We start from the raw sequence: 18428 nt of genomic DNA, 5'->3' as shown, positions 1-18428 counted from the left end.
AGCAGATGTTTGTGTGTGAGTTTCGTAATCTTTATATGTAGGTAAAATAAATTGAAAATGTAATAGTATTAGTAATATTAAATGGTCATTATCTATACTAATATTATAAAGCTGAAAAGTTTGTTCGTTTGATGGTTTGTTTGTTTGTTTGAACGCGCTAATCTCGGGAACTACTGTCCGATTTGAAAAAATATTTCAGTGTTAGATAGCCCATTTATCGGGGAAGGTTATAGGCTATATATCATCACGCTACGACCAGTAGGAGCAGAGTACCAGTAAAAAATGTTCCAAAAACGGGGAAAAATTTGACCCATTCTCTCTTATGTGACGCAAGCGAAGTTGCGCGGGTCAGCTAGTTAATTATATAATATTGTTAATTTGTTACTAATTGAACGAATTATTACATTAATATAACTCTAACATTATTAATGGCGAAATATGGATATATTTCATAAGCCTCTGCCTAACATTTCAGATATAACAAGCTTGTCATTTTATATGTATGTAAATCGATAATGTCGTAATGTTAATAGTGCTAAATGGACATTATCTTTTTAACCCTCTATCAACTGCAGCAGATAAAAAAAAACAACATTACGCCGATATATCAAAACACGCCTACGTTTCACCATGATTGAAAAACCGAACATAATATTAGTACATTTGCTACGCTTTCAATAATTAATACTGATCTAAATTGGCAGTGTATTAAATTATATTTATTACTAGCTGACCCGCATTACTTCGCTTGCGTCACATAAGAGAGAATGGGTCAAAATTTTCCCGTTTTTGTGACATTTTTTACTGGTATTCTATTAGTCATAGCGTGATGATATATAACCTATAGCCTTCCTCGATAAATGGGCTATCTAACACTGAAATATTTTTTCAAATCGGACCAGTAGTTCCTGAGATTAGCGAATTCAAACAAACTCTTCAGCTTTATAATATTATACAGTATAAATATACATAATATACTGGCTGTTTCAAACATTATATAAATGTGGAAACATGTCCCTGAAGGGTATATTATTTATTTGCGTCATAAAACATTAACTTCCTAAACTGGAACATTTATTATAATTACAGGATAAATACGGAAACACTCTGTTCTAGCTCTGTCCACCTCTATGATTAAAATAACTGCTTATTAAACAACATGTCGAGTAGAACCATAACATATACGACATATAAGTACATATACATAACATACACGTGTCTACACATACATACATAATAACACGCATTTTTCCCAAAGGGGTAGGCGTAGACGACTTGGTACCTCACAAACCTACCTCGCCGTGTAGTCAAGGTAAGTGAATGATCACAGTCATACATTTTGTCATACAAGACCGCCATCACAAGTAGTACGCACCCGACCAAGACATCATTGATATGATGAAAAATCATGTCTACTAGGCTTCTGCAATCTTTATATTAAAGTAAGTTTTATGTTAAACACTCATACAAAATTGCATCTTAACTCGATAGTCATCATTGCCTCATTGACTGCATTTGACGGCTGTGCGTCAAACTGCCGACGACAAGGTAAATGTAGTATTACCTAGACTAGTTAGTATTCAAGTCAACAAAAATTATTTGTGCGATTCACTAATACTACCTTCTGGTCTGTCTGTACGGCTTAGGCGTCAACTCGGGCAACAAAAAACTCGGCCTTGCCCGAGATTACTATTTTCCGAAATTAATGTCGTCTTTTCGGCCAGTTTACTCCTAACAAAGATTATAGTAATAAATTCTGCAAATACTTCACAATTTTGAAAAGTCCGTCCTCAGTATACCTAAAGATCAGTTTAAAAAAGCCAAACGAAATAAATTATTTTAATTAGACTTAACAAAAATATTTAATGTATAAAGCAATGTTTTTTTACATTAGGTACAATCGTCATGATTATTTTTAAACTAAAATAATAACAAAAAAAACAAAATATTAACATAAACAAAATTAAGTTTGTAAAAAAGGAATAGCCATGGTTGTAACAATTTATTAATTGTGCGCACTATTGAGGGTAATTTGCAAATGTTTATATGTCATTTGTCATTATTGCACTATTAGCATCGTATTAGTAAGAGGAAAATTGTATTATTATGTGTGTGAAGGAAATAATTGCGAATTGTTTTACTTAATATTAATAAATTTAAAGTTTGCGAGCATTTGTGTCATATGAATAGCGGTAAGTTTATTCAAAGTTTTCATAATCACATTAAAACCAGATTAAGATAGTCATACATAATGTAACACAACTCAGACTTGGTTTGTTTACTTTTTTTAGACATGAGGACAAATAATATAACTTGATTCGTTAATTTGTTTTAGACATGAGCGACAATAATATCGTTTCTGCAAGTGATGCAGATTTTACAATACTACCATCTCAAAGAGGTGGCAAACTTTTACTGTTCAATGGCTATCAGGACAATTTTAGATTCTAGTGTTGGTGACGTCATCATAATAATCCGCGAACAACATTTTGTTGAACTTATTTGGTATTACGACATCCTTAAGTTTGAAAAATCGAATGCGTTCTGCCTGTAAAGACCTATTTCTATGTTTGTACATAGTCTTCTTTATACTTCCATAGTTTGGTAAACTCTGTAACAGATCCAATCCAGCATCTTTCATTTCTTCTAAAGTCTCTGCATAAATACTTGGTACTGGAGTGGTCTCATTTTTAGCCCGTTCGATACATTTATTTATTTGACATTTTATTTCATTAACAGCCGGTTTTCGTACACATTTATGGTGATCTGATTTTATTATCATTGAGTTGCTATTAACCACTAATGTGGCGGAACATTCGTTTTTTTTCGAGCAAGTCCATGTAGCGTGTACGTATTGGTTTTTGCGTCTAAAATTGTACTGATAGCCATTGAACAGTAAAAGTTTGCCACCTCTTTGAGATGGTAGTATTGTAAAATCTGCATCACTTGCAGAAACGATATTATTGTCGCTCATGTCTAAAACAAATTAACGAATCAAGTTATATTATTTGTCCTCATGTCTAAAAAAAGTAAACAAACCAAGTCTGAGTTGTGTTACATTATGTATGACTATCTTAATCTGGTTTTAATGTGATTATGAAAACTTTGAATAAACTTACCGCTATTCATATGACACAAATGCTCGCAAACTTTAAATTTATTAATATTAAGTAAAACAATTCGCAATTATTTCCTTCACACACATAATAATACAATTTTCCTCTTACTAATACGATGCTAATAGTGCAATAATGACAAATGACATATAAACATTTGCAAATTACCCTCAATAGTGCGCACAATTAATAAATTGTTACAACCATGGCTATTCCTTTTTTACAAACTTAATTTTGTTTATGTTAATATTTTGTTTTTTTTGTTATTATTTTAGTTTAAAAATAATCATGACGATTGTACCTAATGTAAAAAAACATTGCTTTATACATTAAATATTTTTGTTAAGTCTAATTAAAATAATTTATTTCGTTTTGCTTTTTTAAACTGATCTTTAGGTATACTGAGGACGGACTTTTCAAAATTGTGAAGTATTTGCAGAATTTATTACTATAATCTTTGTTAGGAGTAAACTGGCCGAAAAGACGACATTAATTTCGGAAAATAGTAATCTCGGGCAAGGCCGAGTTTTTTGTTGCCCGAGTTGACGCCTAAGCCTCTGTACTTTGTATCCGTTGTATAATTATATGTATGTAAAAGTCCCCGGACCACAAAAGCAATTCCTAGTGCGGGAGTTGTGTTTTTAAACAATAAAAAGAAGACAATTTCTGCTTAGTTTGGAATCAAGTAAGCGTGTGTGAGTTGTCTAATAATATTTATTTATGTGGGTCAATATACTCAATATTGGTTTACACGTAATTGAGTAGTTTTATAGTCTCAGTATTACCGTGTCATTCGTAACAAAAATGTACCTAAGTGGATAGGTATCCTTCAAATTTTCAAAACACATATTATCCAGTGTCCAACAAGGTTCCTGTGTATTAAAAATTTATGAAGAGTGAGTCAACATAATTATGTCTCACTTTGAGAGGGTTTGAATCGTTTCAAAACAAACTAACGGCTTGTTTGTGGTATTTTATTAGATAAAATGTTATTATGAATATAAATGAGATTTTATATTTAAAAGTTTATAATAATGTTGCTAACTTAAAAGTCGCGCTACCGTAACAGCGAGTTCAGTAAACATAAACAATTATATTTCAAAAATCTTTATAGATAACAAACAAAAATCCATGTTCTGCGATGTTGAGCTTTTTGACTATCACTTATCATTTTCCTATATTTATTAATTGTAGATCTAGATGCCTTTAATATTAATTGGACACGCAAAAACGCACAAATAAAAAAATGGGGGAGGCCTTTGCCCAGCAGCAACAATACAGGCTAACAAAAAAAATTCTGTTGTTAGCAGCCGAAGGCAAAGCCTAGTGTCACTATCAATGTAACAATATCCTTGTTAACTTGAACTGTTTTTTTATCTTTTAAAATAATTTTAAATATAGCAACAACAAACAAAATATTACCAGACTAAAAAGAATTATATTTAAAACAGACATCTAACTATGAAAATTTTAATACGCACTAGCTGACCCGCGCAACTTCGCTTGCGTCACCTAAGAGAATGGGTCAAAATTTTCCCCGTTTTTGTAACATTTTTCGTTGCTACTCCGCTCCTTATGACCGTAGCGTGATGTTATATAGCCTATAGCATTCCTCGATAAATGGGCTATCTAACACTGAAAGAATTTTTCAAATCGGACCAGTAGTTCCTGAGATTAGCGCGTTCAAACAAACAAACAAACTCTTCAGCTTTATTATATTAGTATAGATTATGTTACTTTGTGTATCTGAATATAGCAACAAGCCGCTGCGAAAACACGAAAAACAAATGCGAAGTGTGGAGAACGGAGACGAAACAAGTACGGTGACTTTCCGTTCTGTCATCCGCAGTCCTTGCACTATAATTCACAACCACCGCTGACACAGTGGCGAACACCAATAATTTGACATTTAGACGACAGAAACTCGATAACATCGTATCGATCGAAACTTCGTTACCGCTCGGCGAGGTTTGAAAATGTTTCTTAGTGCAAAGTTTGTTTATGTAGTAATAAATAAAACATGAAGCTATATTCTCGGATAAGCTCATATTTATTAAACTTTAAAGCTTATCCTAGTTTAAGAGTGACATTATTTTTAACGAGAAACCGTTACTCTAGTTAATCTGTATTGCAGTCTTGGGTTTGATATTTTGGTCAAGTAGAATATTGGGACAGTTTAATGGCGGAGCGTGACTGTCTGTAGTATCAAAAATTAATTTGATATTTTATGGACTAACTAGCTTTAGTCGTTTCTTAAGAATAACAGATTATCAAATTGCATTTAAATCGCTTAATTTAGCAGATAGATCGACTTTAATTAGTGATAAAACGACTGAGCGGGTTAAGATGAAATTTGGTAAACAAACACTTCCTAGCTGGTTATAACATACCATATAATGTCCTCCTAGCCGATATACAGCTACGGCGGTCAGTTTCATTGAAACTGGCCATCTGTGCAGGACTTTGTTTATAGTGTCCGAGTGTGTTGCACAATACACAGGTACACTCTCTATTCCATCACTCTCATAGTCTGGTGGGACGGATACCCGACACGACCAGTGAGAGGTCAGGCGCAGGACCGACAGCTTTACGTGCTCTCCGAGGCACGAAGGTCTTCGACCTTAACTTCCCAACTCCGGGCAATCTCTAAGAAATTCCTAACAGAAAATCTCAGAAAAGACTTTTGGGCCCGACCCAGGATTCGAATCTGAACCTCGAACTCGCACGGCAGCTGCATATACTACCGACTGCGCCACAGAGGCAGTTAACATACCATATACTACTATACCATATACTACAAGTATTTTAAATGCGATAGTTTGTAAGGCTGTTGTATAGATGTTAGTGTCTCACAATAAAACTATATGGAACAGATTATGAACAAATATGGTAGGTTCGAAGCTGACAACCTAGATTAACGCATAGGATTTTTACCTCCGAAAATCATTTCCAGCGGCCAAATTTTCGAAAAAATCCTAGTAAAAGTATAATACCCATAAAATTTCCACTTCAACGAAGCCTGAAACCATCAATCTACATATCAAGATGTATGTAAGGTTTTGAAGGAACAAGCACTGACAGACTAGACCTCCCTCATACACTATGAAAGGGAATTACCTCCCGTCCAACAAGACATGGGTTTACAACTGTGGTAAAACATGTTCTCACGAATTATGTATTTTTGATGTGATGGTCATATTCGGGAACTGTATACTCTGTGTAGGTATATGGTTGCCTGGAAATCTGTATTGAAAATGACGGTTAAAATATTCTTTTAAATGAGGTTTGAGGCACCTTTTGGCCTACAGCATTAAAAAATACTATATTATTTTTTTAGTCGGAGAATATTACTCCGATAACTACGAAATCTACGAATGCTTCGTAATTTAGATATTTATGAACGCTTACACAAAGGTATAAAAAATACACGCTCGCTCTACTTCTATGAACAGCAAAATCCTAAAATGTATGAAACATTGAACTATCTCTTGATTGTATGGAGCTCAAACTGTTGATTACAAACTCGCTAACAAGAGTCCTAGGCTCTAAACTCTATAAAGCTGCCATCTTCAGTTTGATTACCTCTAACTTTTTACAACTAGGTTAAGACGGTATAAAGCGTTATCTGAAATAAGCACATTGATTACGTTGCCGATAAGAGTTTTATAGTATTCAGTTCAGTGCTTTCTTGAGACTTTGTTGAGTCTAGATATAAATTTATCAAACGTCAGCAGAATTTCTTTCTCTTTTTGAAGACAACGCACTAAGAATTGATCTTGTGACTTTTACAAACATATAAACAACGGACACATAGAACAAACAGACCCTATAAACTATTTGTGAATCGCACAAATAATCCGTGTGGAAATCAACCTCACGACTTCCCAATACACTAGTAATGACATGTTCACCACTATAGTCACTGCGCCACGGAGACCGTCAAGCCAGTAGGTATCAATTCCCGTTTTCCTACGTAAGCAACGCGACGTAATGCGATACGACGCGTCAAATGTTTCAATACGGAGAATTACCGCGTCTCGTCATACAATAAAATTATTAACATTACCATAAAACCTCTCATTGCTAATATAAGGGTCATAATTTAAGCCATTTATTCATTTATGTTCCCCAATAGAGTCATGAGCGTTATAACTGAACGACATTATTTTGTATTTCACATTAACAGCACATAAAGTTGACCGTTCAAAAGCCTTTCCCAGAGGAAGGAACCTGAAAACGGTTACCTAAATAATAGTTGTTGTCACAAGGCCTTGTAACTCTCTAATATTGGGAGGAGACCCTTGCCCAGCAGTGGAACGGAAAGGAATGAAATTAGTCTACGATGAAATTTGATAATAGTCATTTTGGGTACGCTATATAATAGCGGGCAAATAAGTGAAGCAGCACTAACATATATTTTTTCACTTTAATAGACTACTCCCGCACTAAGAATTTATCTTGTGTCGCTGTGACTTTTACAAATAAACAAACGGCAGACGCAAAGTATAACTAGACCCGAATCAACTATATGTCGATTGCATAAATATTCGTGCCTGGCGTGTCGACGCCGATGCCGTCAAATGCTTACTGCATTCAGAAACACAAAGTTTAACGGCGCGTATCTGTTACATAATTAGTGGAAACGTAGCCTTAGTTCGCTAATGAGGGTAGAAAGTAAAAGTTGTAAGATACTGTCTAGATAACAAAGCTAATACTTGTTCAGGTTAATTAAGATACAAATAGTTTTAAAGTTACAAGTTTCAATGACGTCAAACCAAACTTACAGGTGTATGTGTGTGTTACTAAGTACGTGAATGAAGGTAACTGCAAACTTTTAAAACGCAACTTGTAGAGGAGGATAAAATCGCATTGAAAGCGTTGTGGTTAAATCACTAATAAAGGTGTTTTTTTTTATGTTTAATAGGCGTTCGGTAAACGATCTGCGGGTTAAGCGAACCTTGGTGCGGTCATTCAATAGATGGGTGACCACATAGTGATATTCGGAAACGTAAAAAGTCGGTCCCGGTTGCTGTCGATTAAGATAACAGTCGTTAAGCCACGACAAAAGCCATCAGGCGGCTTGAAAAGCTTTTATACTAGGTTGACCACTCGCCATACGATAAGAAGAAGAAGTGTCACTCTTGCGGTTGAAAATAGATTGATTTCATCATATCATATGATGATTTGGAATTACAAAAAGATATCTCTAACATTATTACTATACCACTTGTCAATATGAAAACTATTTTTTATGATTGGTTAAATATACATAACCTTAAAAATACATTTTTTTTATAACAGTAAAGAATTTAAAAATAACTGACAGTCTCTGCAACTGGCTAAAAAAACGTCAACAATAAAACAGACTTACTTATAGTCCATCCTGTACAACAACAAACACTATACGTCAAAAGACATACGGCTTGCTCAAACACCATGTACTCATATTTATATAGTGCAAGGAAACCATCTGTAGATTCTATTAATATTTGCCCAGGAGATCTTGATCCCATGAATGTAAGAAGCTTACTCCTAAGCTGGGGTAACCACGCGTGCCGGGTCAAAAGGACACGTCCACGAGACATTGCTGGCAACATTGGGTTGTTAATGTGCTGTGTTGCCAGACTGAATATTGTTTTGTTTATTTAGTTAGTGTAGTGTACATAATGATAGTTTGACTAAGTGTTTGTTGTTAATGCCAATTTTTGTTGCTACTTGTAACAACAGCTCTGTCAAGCGTTGAACTCATGCTTTATCAAAACTCGTAATAAATTTAATATCTAAAATTACAAAAAACAAAAATATTGTTTAACATTTTGTATGACAAATAGTGCAATTGAAAACTTTTAATTTTGAATTCACATATCCATACATACATAAATACATACACATATAATATACATTAACATACCCATGCTTATGTAAATACGGACGGAAGTGTGTCTGTTACGTTTTCACTATACTAATGGTTTAACGAGTTTGATAAAATTTTGTATGGAGATGCAATGTAAAACCTGGCGTCACATAAGGGATACTCAACATCACTCCTAGAAACAAAACCTTTCTCAGAGTCTAAATTTATATTTGGTCATTCATAATGTACTCTCTACTAAAATTACTGAAAGCTTGTCCACCCAAGTAATTGTGTAAGAAATATTAAAGAACAGCCCAAACAATTATGAAACATACTTTTATAGATGTTATTATATTTTATTAGTTAGTAAACTTATAATATTACAACTTTAGTAATTGTAATAAGCGATAAAGTTTTATTTGAATGAACATTTATGACGGTGTTGAACGTGAATTTGTTGTAGTTAGTTATGTTTCTTAATACTAGTACTTAGTATTAACTTTACAGAATACGGGTTAATACGGGGTGGGTACAGCAAGTGAAAAATTTTAAACACCTTTCTATAATATTTGTTAAAAGAAAATGTTTGACACAGTCAAATTTTGATGAAAATTTTACTTTTTTTACAAGTTTTTTTTTATTTGACAGACTAACTAGTCTGTCTTAGTTATTTATTTTTAAATTCCTAGAAAGCATTTTTCTATCAGTATATTTCTTTTTATTTACAAAATCGTCTAGCCGTCTTCTTCATAACAGGCAGGGGTTTCAGTTATTTTTGCCAAATTGCTCCAACCTTTCTTTTTGAAATATACTGAAAATACATATTTTTTAATACACACTATGAATCAGTAGGCTGTTGTTCAGCAGTGGGACACAGTAAGAAAAATCGGTAATTCAAAATTATGTTTAAGAAAACTTATGTATGTATATTAGTACTTAGTTGAAAGTTAAAAGATCGCGTGACTCACGTATTGAGCCGTAACTGAATCGAAACTATAATTAATTGTAATAATTAAGAAATATATTATAGTGTGTTTGCTTAGGACGCCTAATTAAACCAATTAAGTCTCGATTTTAGTTTAGATTGTCACGCTTATTTTATTATGATGTTAACTTGACTTTCGTAATTAAGGAGCTCTTTAATAAAAACAAGCAACTTGTAATGACTTGCATGATCATACATAAGAACAATTATATTCGTCTACGACTTTATTATTATAGAAATAATAAAATGTTGTATTTGGATGTCTATGGGTAAAGACATAACGTGTTTTCAACCTTTCCATGCGATAGATAACATCGAGTTTATTATATCGTATATTTCAAATGTCAATGTGATAGTACTGTACTATGCTGGACATTCTAATGCAGTATTTTATTATTGAGAACTGATCATGAGGTCTCTGGTCTAATTTATATTCAATTACAATACTTCTCATAGTAATAGTAGTTCGGAAGCATGTGTGTTTTTCATTCACCTTTAGCTAATTTTCATTCACCTTTTAATTATAACAGGCGTGTTATTACGTACTTAATATGTGTATCTATTGATATAATAATATGCTAGACGCGTTTGACTTGCAAACATGCGTTCATACATCAACGGCACGTGAAAAAATCTCCAAAATCATGGTGTCCCTACAAAACTCCGGTATTACGGAGATTATCAATGCTATTCGTTCTCAAAGCGGAGGTAACGGAGGTACATTTTATATTGTGGCATTAAAATAAAATTAACAATGGAAAGATTTATATCTCCGCACAATTTACTGCGTTGTAAAGATTACAGATTTATACTTATTCATTGTAACAAATTGTTCTGGGAATTATATAATAATGCAATCATTTTTAATAGGAGTAATCTAGTAGAGGTTAGTGTATGACTTCTTTTACTAGTCTTTGAATATATTATCTTCATCATCAAACTTATTATTGAACTAAACTAATTAAACTTTTTAATGCACGGAAGATTATTATTTTAGCTTATTATCCAACTGATGGGCATGTGACTCACAGAATGGGAAGGTTTTGCTAAAAACTAACATATTCCGGAGCACTTCTTTTTTTTAGTTTAGAAATTAAACTACTTTTAACACTAGCGTAACTACTAAGTAAAGAACAAGAAATATTATGCAAAAACATACAATACTACTTTAAATGATATTGAAGTCACGGTACAAAGTAGTATAAAAGCCTTGCATGCAATCGGATAATCAACTTTAAGCCCAGCTTACGTTACGTATTGGATTTCACAGTAATACGAGTATATGCGTAGTTGATTTCCTTAAAGCCTTTGAAATGTGTTCTTTTGTATGTTAAAATGTCACTACGGTGGTGGTGTGACGTCATTTCGAACTACTATTTGTTATAACGTAGCTTTCTTTCTTTCGGTTAATGGTCAACATAATGTTAAAGTTGTTCAAGCTATCACTGACTCCCAGTTTCTGAGTACATTAAGCGGTAGTTTATCTATTCAATAGCGATTTTTTTTGTATCAGTTTTAACGCTATTGAATAGATAAACTACCGCTAAATGTACCTCAGAAACCGGGGGTTAGTCTCTAACACAGAATGAAAAAACAACTGTTATCAAAATAATTACCTCCGAAGCACTAATCATAAATACAACTGACTACCTATCTTTGGTGTGTCCGCACCATAAGCTGTTTACTGCTGAGCACAATTAGCTAGTAGCGGCTAATAAAACCACCTCCAGGCGTTACAACCATATATGATTTCAGTTTTTAAACACAACACTTACAGGGTTAAAAGTAAGTCTTTCTGCAACTAAATTCATACCGGGTTTAAATCTCACCTAGAAAAAGCATATACCTAAGCCAGCCACAAATACATGTCCAGTTTAGTATAAAAAGCGTGCTAGCTTCAAAGAATTAACTTTGTGTTTATTATACCATACATGTAGTTTTTCAGCTTTTTCTATCCTTCCTTCCACGAACATAGTTTTTCCTTCAGATCACAAAATAAGATACCACTTTACCTTATATTTTTAAAGAAATATGCGCCGAGTTCTTCAGCCATCGTTTCATATTATTTTAACATGATAATGTTTGCTCACGTTGCGGAAGAAACCTTTTGTTCGTGAGTGAGATCGATTTGGAACTGTTTGAATATCATATTCGTTGAGTCTTCTATTATAGGTGAGAGTTTTTTGCTAAGAAACAGGTTTTAGTCAAGACTGAAGACAGACTATTGCTTTACGAAATATGAAGACGCGCATACATCAATTATGAAATCGGCGATTCATTGTATCGACAATCCGGATCGTTTGATTAGTATTCGACTACAAGAAGATAGACTTGTTTATGTTAAACGAATCAGCTTGTATCAATTTCGTCTAAAATCTGCGCTTGGCCAAAAAAAACAAAAAAGAATCGAAAGTCAAAGATTCTATTTTGGCCCGTACAAATCAACATTTTATTACATTTATGGAGCGGTCTAAGGGACAATTATATATTCAATAGAAAAAAAAAACAGCACCAAAGATTTCAGAAAATCGGAAGTATTTGAAACATGCCTTGCCCAGCTTTGGTGTCAGCTAAATAAATAATAATCAAATTGCCTTTTTACATTTGTAAAATCTTAGCAAAAACATGCAGAGCGCTCGTAACACGTGCCAGGCTGGCTCATAAATTCGTTGGACCTCGCTGAAAGCCCCCGCGGGAACATTTTCCAAGAACTCTCGGCTGATTCAACATGGACGGGTGCTTTTTGGTGTCGGCCAACAGTTGTAAATAATCGAATGATGGTTTGACTGGCATTTATGTAGTAAACGTATTTAATCGCTCGCGAAATACGTTTTTATTGCTTCGTTTTACACAGGGATAAATATTTATGTTCTCATGCATTTTTGTTTTCTTTTAAGTATCGGCTGGGTCGCGTCGGCCTTCCTATTTTGTAGCTCAGCTATGGATATGCAACTATGGGCCAACTGATAAAAAGAGAGTTTTGTGTGTGAGGTTTGCCGCTGGCGAAATATACAAAATTTCAGGATTAAGAACATCAGCAACCTGCAGGCTTATGCAGCTGATAGTGGATGCGGTTTCTTTTTTTGGCAAAAAACACGGAACTTATTAATTACTATCCGATAAATCGTAAATACGAAGAAATACGAATCTCTACTATGTGGTTGAATTATAGTCCATGTCAGTTTAAATGCACTTACATAATAATATGTAGTAGAAACATTAACGTAACGTATTAATGACTACTTATTATTTTAGGATAAGAGCAAGGTGTAATTCTCAACTGAGATATAAATATAATGAGCCCATTTGTAAGCGGACAATCTGAGCGATATCAGGATTCAATATCTTCAACCGTAAACACTGCATAAAACCTTGTAACATCTAAAAGTCGCAAATCGAAAACTTCTCGAACAAATCAAAAAGACGTTCGAATACCAGAAAAACATCGTAGATACTTCCACTGAAACCAAAAGCCGCATAAAGAGTGTCTCTAACAAGATTGGAAATACTTCAACCTTTGAGGGGCGCAAGTTTTTTTCTAAAAATAGTTTGGACATTCGTCAGGAGTCTGTAATAGGGTCAACTAACGAGCTCAGGGTTGGTTGGTGACAGTAGCTCTTAAGGACTTTTGTATTGTCATTTTCTTTGGATTGTTGAAATCTATGTATTATTGTAGTATTGTTACAGTTATAGTAGTCATCTAGTTATTACATTGAAGTGCAACTGAGGCGCCCGTAGCCAGTTGCGCTCACGGGTCGGTATACGATCTGTGGATTAAGCAAACCTTGGCGCGGTCATTCTATAGATGGGTGACCGCATAGTGGTATTTGAACAGGGCGTCTCCGTGTTTCGGAGGGCACGTAAAAAGTCGCTCCCGGTTGTTGTCAATTAAGATACCAGTCGCTAAGCCATGTCAAAGGCCTTCGGGCGGCTTAAACAACTTTGACACTAGGTTGACCACTAACCATACGACAAGAAGAAGATTGAAGTGCTATTGTTAAGTGCTAAGTTTATTTATTTATTTATTGTACTGTTACAATTTATCTTAATCTATTAACTATTTTATACCCGCCAAACTTACTAGTTTAGTAGTTGTTCAATCGGTTTAGATCTCACCACGGTAAAAATAATTTAAACCATGGCATGGCTCTCTCACTGCAAGAGTCCTCCAAGCTGGCCAAATGTTAGAGACTTTCTCAATAGTAGCCCAGAGTTTAGGAACGTACCCGGTAAATAGTCTCACCTCCTCTTACACAGGAATACCATTGTAAATTTCAAAACTTGGGTGTATATACACACACACCTTCGTCATTTTGTTCTATTCAAGGAATTTGATAAAGCGACGCTGCACTTCCAACCAATGCAGTGAGTACTTCAAGACAAAATTCATCTCGTCATAGTTTGAGCTGTGTTTAATTAAGACGCCTGTGACGACGGCTTAAAACTGAAGCCGTTGGACAATTAGTGCCGAACTACTCTCTAATTAAATACTAGATAATACTTATAAGATCAGTGTGCCAAGTTTTCAGTTTAGTATTAGAATTTCGTTTTAAAACTAGCTTTTGCCCTAACTTTAGACCCATATTTTACCCGCTTGGGGATTGAATTGATCAAAATCCTTAGGTTCCTTCCTTCTTTCTTAACGGATGCCTACGTCATAACATATATAATAGCTCATGCAACAGAAACTTGGGAGAGATTTAGGGGCCAAAATATTTGTCAAAATATGATAGGTAATATGCGCGAACGGCTCCAGGCAGTAATAGACGCGAATGGAAGCCATACCCGCTATTAATTCTTATTTTTCAATAAAAATTTTGATTTTGCATTAAGATTTATATTATAATATCTAAAATATTTTCATTTGAATTTTTGATTGTGCTTTTAATAAATAAATGATTACGATTTAAATCATACTTTTCTTCAGTACCAAATACTTTGTTCTAGATTAACACACGGCAACGTTAAAAATATACTTTGTTAACCTTATTTCATTAGAGTTATGTTTATGTTATCATATTATAGATTAATATGATTACTGACAATAAAATATAATTGTTTTGTGAATAAGTATTGAAATAGATACTAACGTGTTAACATACATTATTAAGGTTAAGCAAGCACTGTCCCAAAAGTAGCTGAACAACATAAGCGACGAAAGTAGATTAACACACGGCAATGTTCAAAATATACTAATAATTTTGTCTTTACTGCTGCTTAGTGACTTTTGATACAATGATGTTCAGCAACATTTGGATTGTTGGTGTACAGCAACTTTAGGAATACTAGTGTACAGATACTTTTGAAATACTCGTGTTTAACGAATTTTGTAAATTTCTGGTGTACAGGCTATTTTGTTTCCTAGTTGCGACTATAACTTATGGCATTTTATTGTGAACAGGTGTTTTGTTAAGTTGATTCTGTTCATCGACTTTTGGTGCTGACTGTACATGCATGTCAAATTTCAGCGCGATCCGTCAAGTGGTTTGGGCTGTGCGTTTATAGATCACTATGTTAGTCAGTCACCTTTTAGTTATACATCAATATTTAGATCTACAGTAATTAGAGGTATGATTCCTGCAAGCTAAAGACATCAGAGTAGAATGTATCAGCGCTCCGAGCATATTTTGTAAGAAATATGTATTTCGGTCGCATGTCGAATAAAACCTTACTACTATGGTTTTTAAATAATGATGATGTAGATTAAAAAATATTTCACTGGTAAAATTATAAGCATAATTTTAGGAGTGTGCACATGGCATATTTGCTGTTTCTCATAACTCAGTGATAACCAAGATCACTGACAAGAAGTTGAGACGCTAAAATATCTGTACGGCTCTCCAAGGCCCGAAATATGTTACTGATATTCAGAATGTTTTTTTAAACATACTGTTTTTCGAGACCTAGTTTGGTCTCGTAAACGAACTCCGGATTTCTACTAATAGAAGGATCCAAAATCATTTTTCGTGGGTCGAAAAGTCCTAGAAAATAACCCAGAATCCTACTTTTACGATATCAAATAATAAAATAGCTTTGGTTACAATACCAATGGACATAAAACTCGGAACATAAACGCAGGTAGCTCTCGTCATAACAAACAGGACTTATGACGTCACCTCTTTCAATCGAATCACTTTAGATGAATGTGTTTATCGCGATACTCAATTGTTTAGTCAGTCGGGGTCGAGGTGATATGGATATTGGTTATATTATTGTAGATATGCTCTGTGAATATTGGTTATATTATTGTAAATATAAATATCTTTTTTCTTGAATCAACTGCAGGGGAGCGATTTTTAAACATTGTCAAGATCTTTTAAAATTAAATAGAGTAGATTAAAGTAAGAAAATTACCATTAATTTTAGATTTACCTTAATATTCATTAAAAGATTTACGACAACACGTAGAATTATTAATTACTCCCGTGCATTGAATAATTGATTTTCAATTATTGTACCCCCTACCCTAAGGTTTAACTGCCAGAGAATGTTTTTGGCGTAAATAATAAAGAAATTAAGTAAAAAATATTTTTTGCATAACATTACCAACTCCGGTATATCATCATTCAGCGATGACATAAACCTCTGCATTTTATATCGATGTATAATGGCTTCAGTTCAGTGTTACACTAAAGGTATGTAAAAAAAAACTAAACTTACGTTTTTATGAAGCGGGAAATCCTCGTCCTGTTGCGCCGTTTCCCCTACCACTATTTGTCCATGTATTATTACCTGAAAAGAATAGAATAAAATTATGAAATGAGTTTTATAATATTCATAACAAATAACAATTCCTAAATGCATGGTGGACGTATGTCCCAACCCTTCTCATATTCAGGGAGGAGACCCTGTCCAAGAGTGGCATAGTAATTTGTTAATTTGACAATTATACTTTGACAATTATTTCTTAAAAATGCCTTTTTTCGTGAACAATATTGTCAAAATTATAGTATATCTTGATTTCAATACATTTGAATATCTCGTAATTTCTACTTTATATCTCTCAAATATTATATTTTACTCTCCACAAAGTTCTACGTTCGATTCCTGAGCCGGTCCTAAATCTACGCAGCATTGGTCGATATGCTCATGTATCAGTGTCCTCATAGACATTCACGTTTAACTATGTGATTGGTGAAACACATGTACTCAATTAAGGCGTTTGAATAACTAATGGAAATCAAGAGCGTTACATGGAAACCACGGTAGAATTCATTATGATTTTATGTAGATTGCACTTGTAGTTCATGTAACGTTTAACTTAGCTATTCTTACCTATCAAAATTAGGTCTCATCCCTAGCCTAGCCTTTTTTCCAACCATGTTGGAGTCGGCTTCCAGTCTCACCAATACCAGTATTTTACATAGAGCCACTGCCTATAGGACATATCCACAACCCTAGGTTATAACACGATACCCTTCGGTAAGCCGGTATGTGTATGTTATGCGTATTATAGCAAAAGTTATTGGGCACTATTGTTAGAAATAATAACAATCTTGTCTAATAAATAATACTGCTTTGTACTCCGTTTCAAAATCTCTGCAACGGTCATTTTTCTCTGTCCATCTTTTATTTGTACAATTTTTAACCCTGTCGAAGATTGCATATCACAATACCATAATCCTTATGAACCTTTCCCGCTAGGATCTGAAGTCTTTATTTAATCCAATATAAAAAATCACAATCTAAGTCCAATATTCGCTTCGAATATTCGAAATTTCGATATTCTAAACCCTAAGTAAGTTAAATAACATGTTTCTATAATGTTATTACTGTACATTTACAATTGAATAACATTTATTTAGCGAGAAGCAACGAACCAACACACCACAACGACGGTACGCCTAACTTTTGTGGTTTTCATTAAATTCGATTTCGAAATAACATTTATGTCGCCAAATGTATTCTATATCTTACAATTCGAAACTTTTCTGATAAGGGTTGAAAAGCAATAAAAAATATATTTTCATTTTTTTTTTATTTATTTGATCAATGCATTCAAATAATTTTACCGGTGTTTTTCAATCATGTAAGGCAATGGACTTTAAACATTTTAGAGAAAAAAGCATTTTATCAGTAAACAAGATGTATTTGCATAAATCTCAACCAATTTTTTAGAAAAAATACTTTTTGATAATAATAATTTAAAAAAATCATTGAAATACATTCAATTTCATTTATATTTTGGGCTAATATTCAACGTTTTTTTTTAAATTTTGTGAGATCGGATTTGAAAAAATCTTTATCACTTATCTGATAAGAAAATCTTGCCTAAATCGCCTGATTCCTCTTGTTCACAGAAATCAGTATCGCAGTTATAACCTATTAATTATATATAGATATTGTTATCAATCAACTAACGCATTGTGTCAATTGTGATACATGGCTTTGTTCGTAATATAATTATTACTATTGTATGGAACGCTGATTGGGATAACTAAGGTTAATTTTAGGAAATTAACATCTAATGTTA

The 18428-nt window shown here is 33.6% G+C and overlaps 1 protein-coding gene across 1 annotated transcript in view; it reads right to left on the bottom strand.

The window, feature by feature from the left end:
- The window catches only part of LOC142982973 (protein amalgam-like), a 135394-nt gene extending 118707 nt beyond the window's left edge, over positions 1–16687 (bottom strand). The window contains exon 1 of the mRNA XM_076129729.1: positions 16616–16687. The gene's annotated coding sequence lies outside the window, so the exon portion shown is untranslated. The remainder of the gene's footprint in view (positions 1–16615) is intronic.
- Between the last annotated feature and the right edge of the window lie 1741 nt (positions 16688–18428).

Source organism: Anticarsia gemmatalis, chromosome 23, assembly GCF_050436995.1.
Source record: "Anticarsia gemmatalis isolate Benzon Research Colony breed Stoneville strain chromosome 23, ilAntGemm2 primary, whole genome shotgun sequence".
In the NCBI taxonomy this organism is placed as follows: domain Eukaryota; kingdom Metazoa; phylum Arthropoda; class Insecta; order Lepidoptera; family Erebidae; genus Anticarsia; species Anticarsia gemmatalis.
Note: the sequence above shows the minus strand (reverse complement) of the source record. Positions and strands in the feature narration are given on the sequence as shown.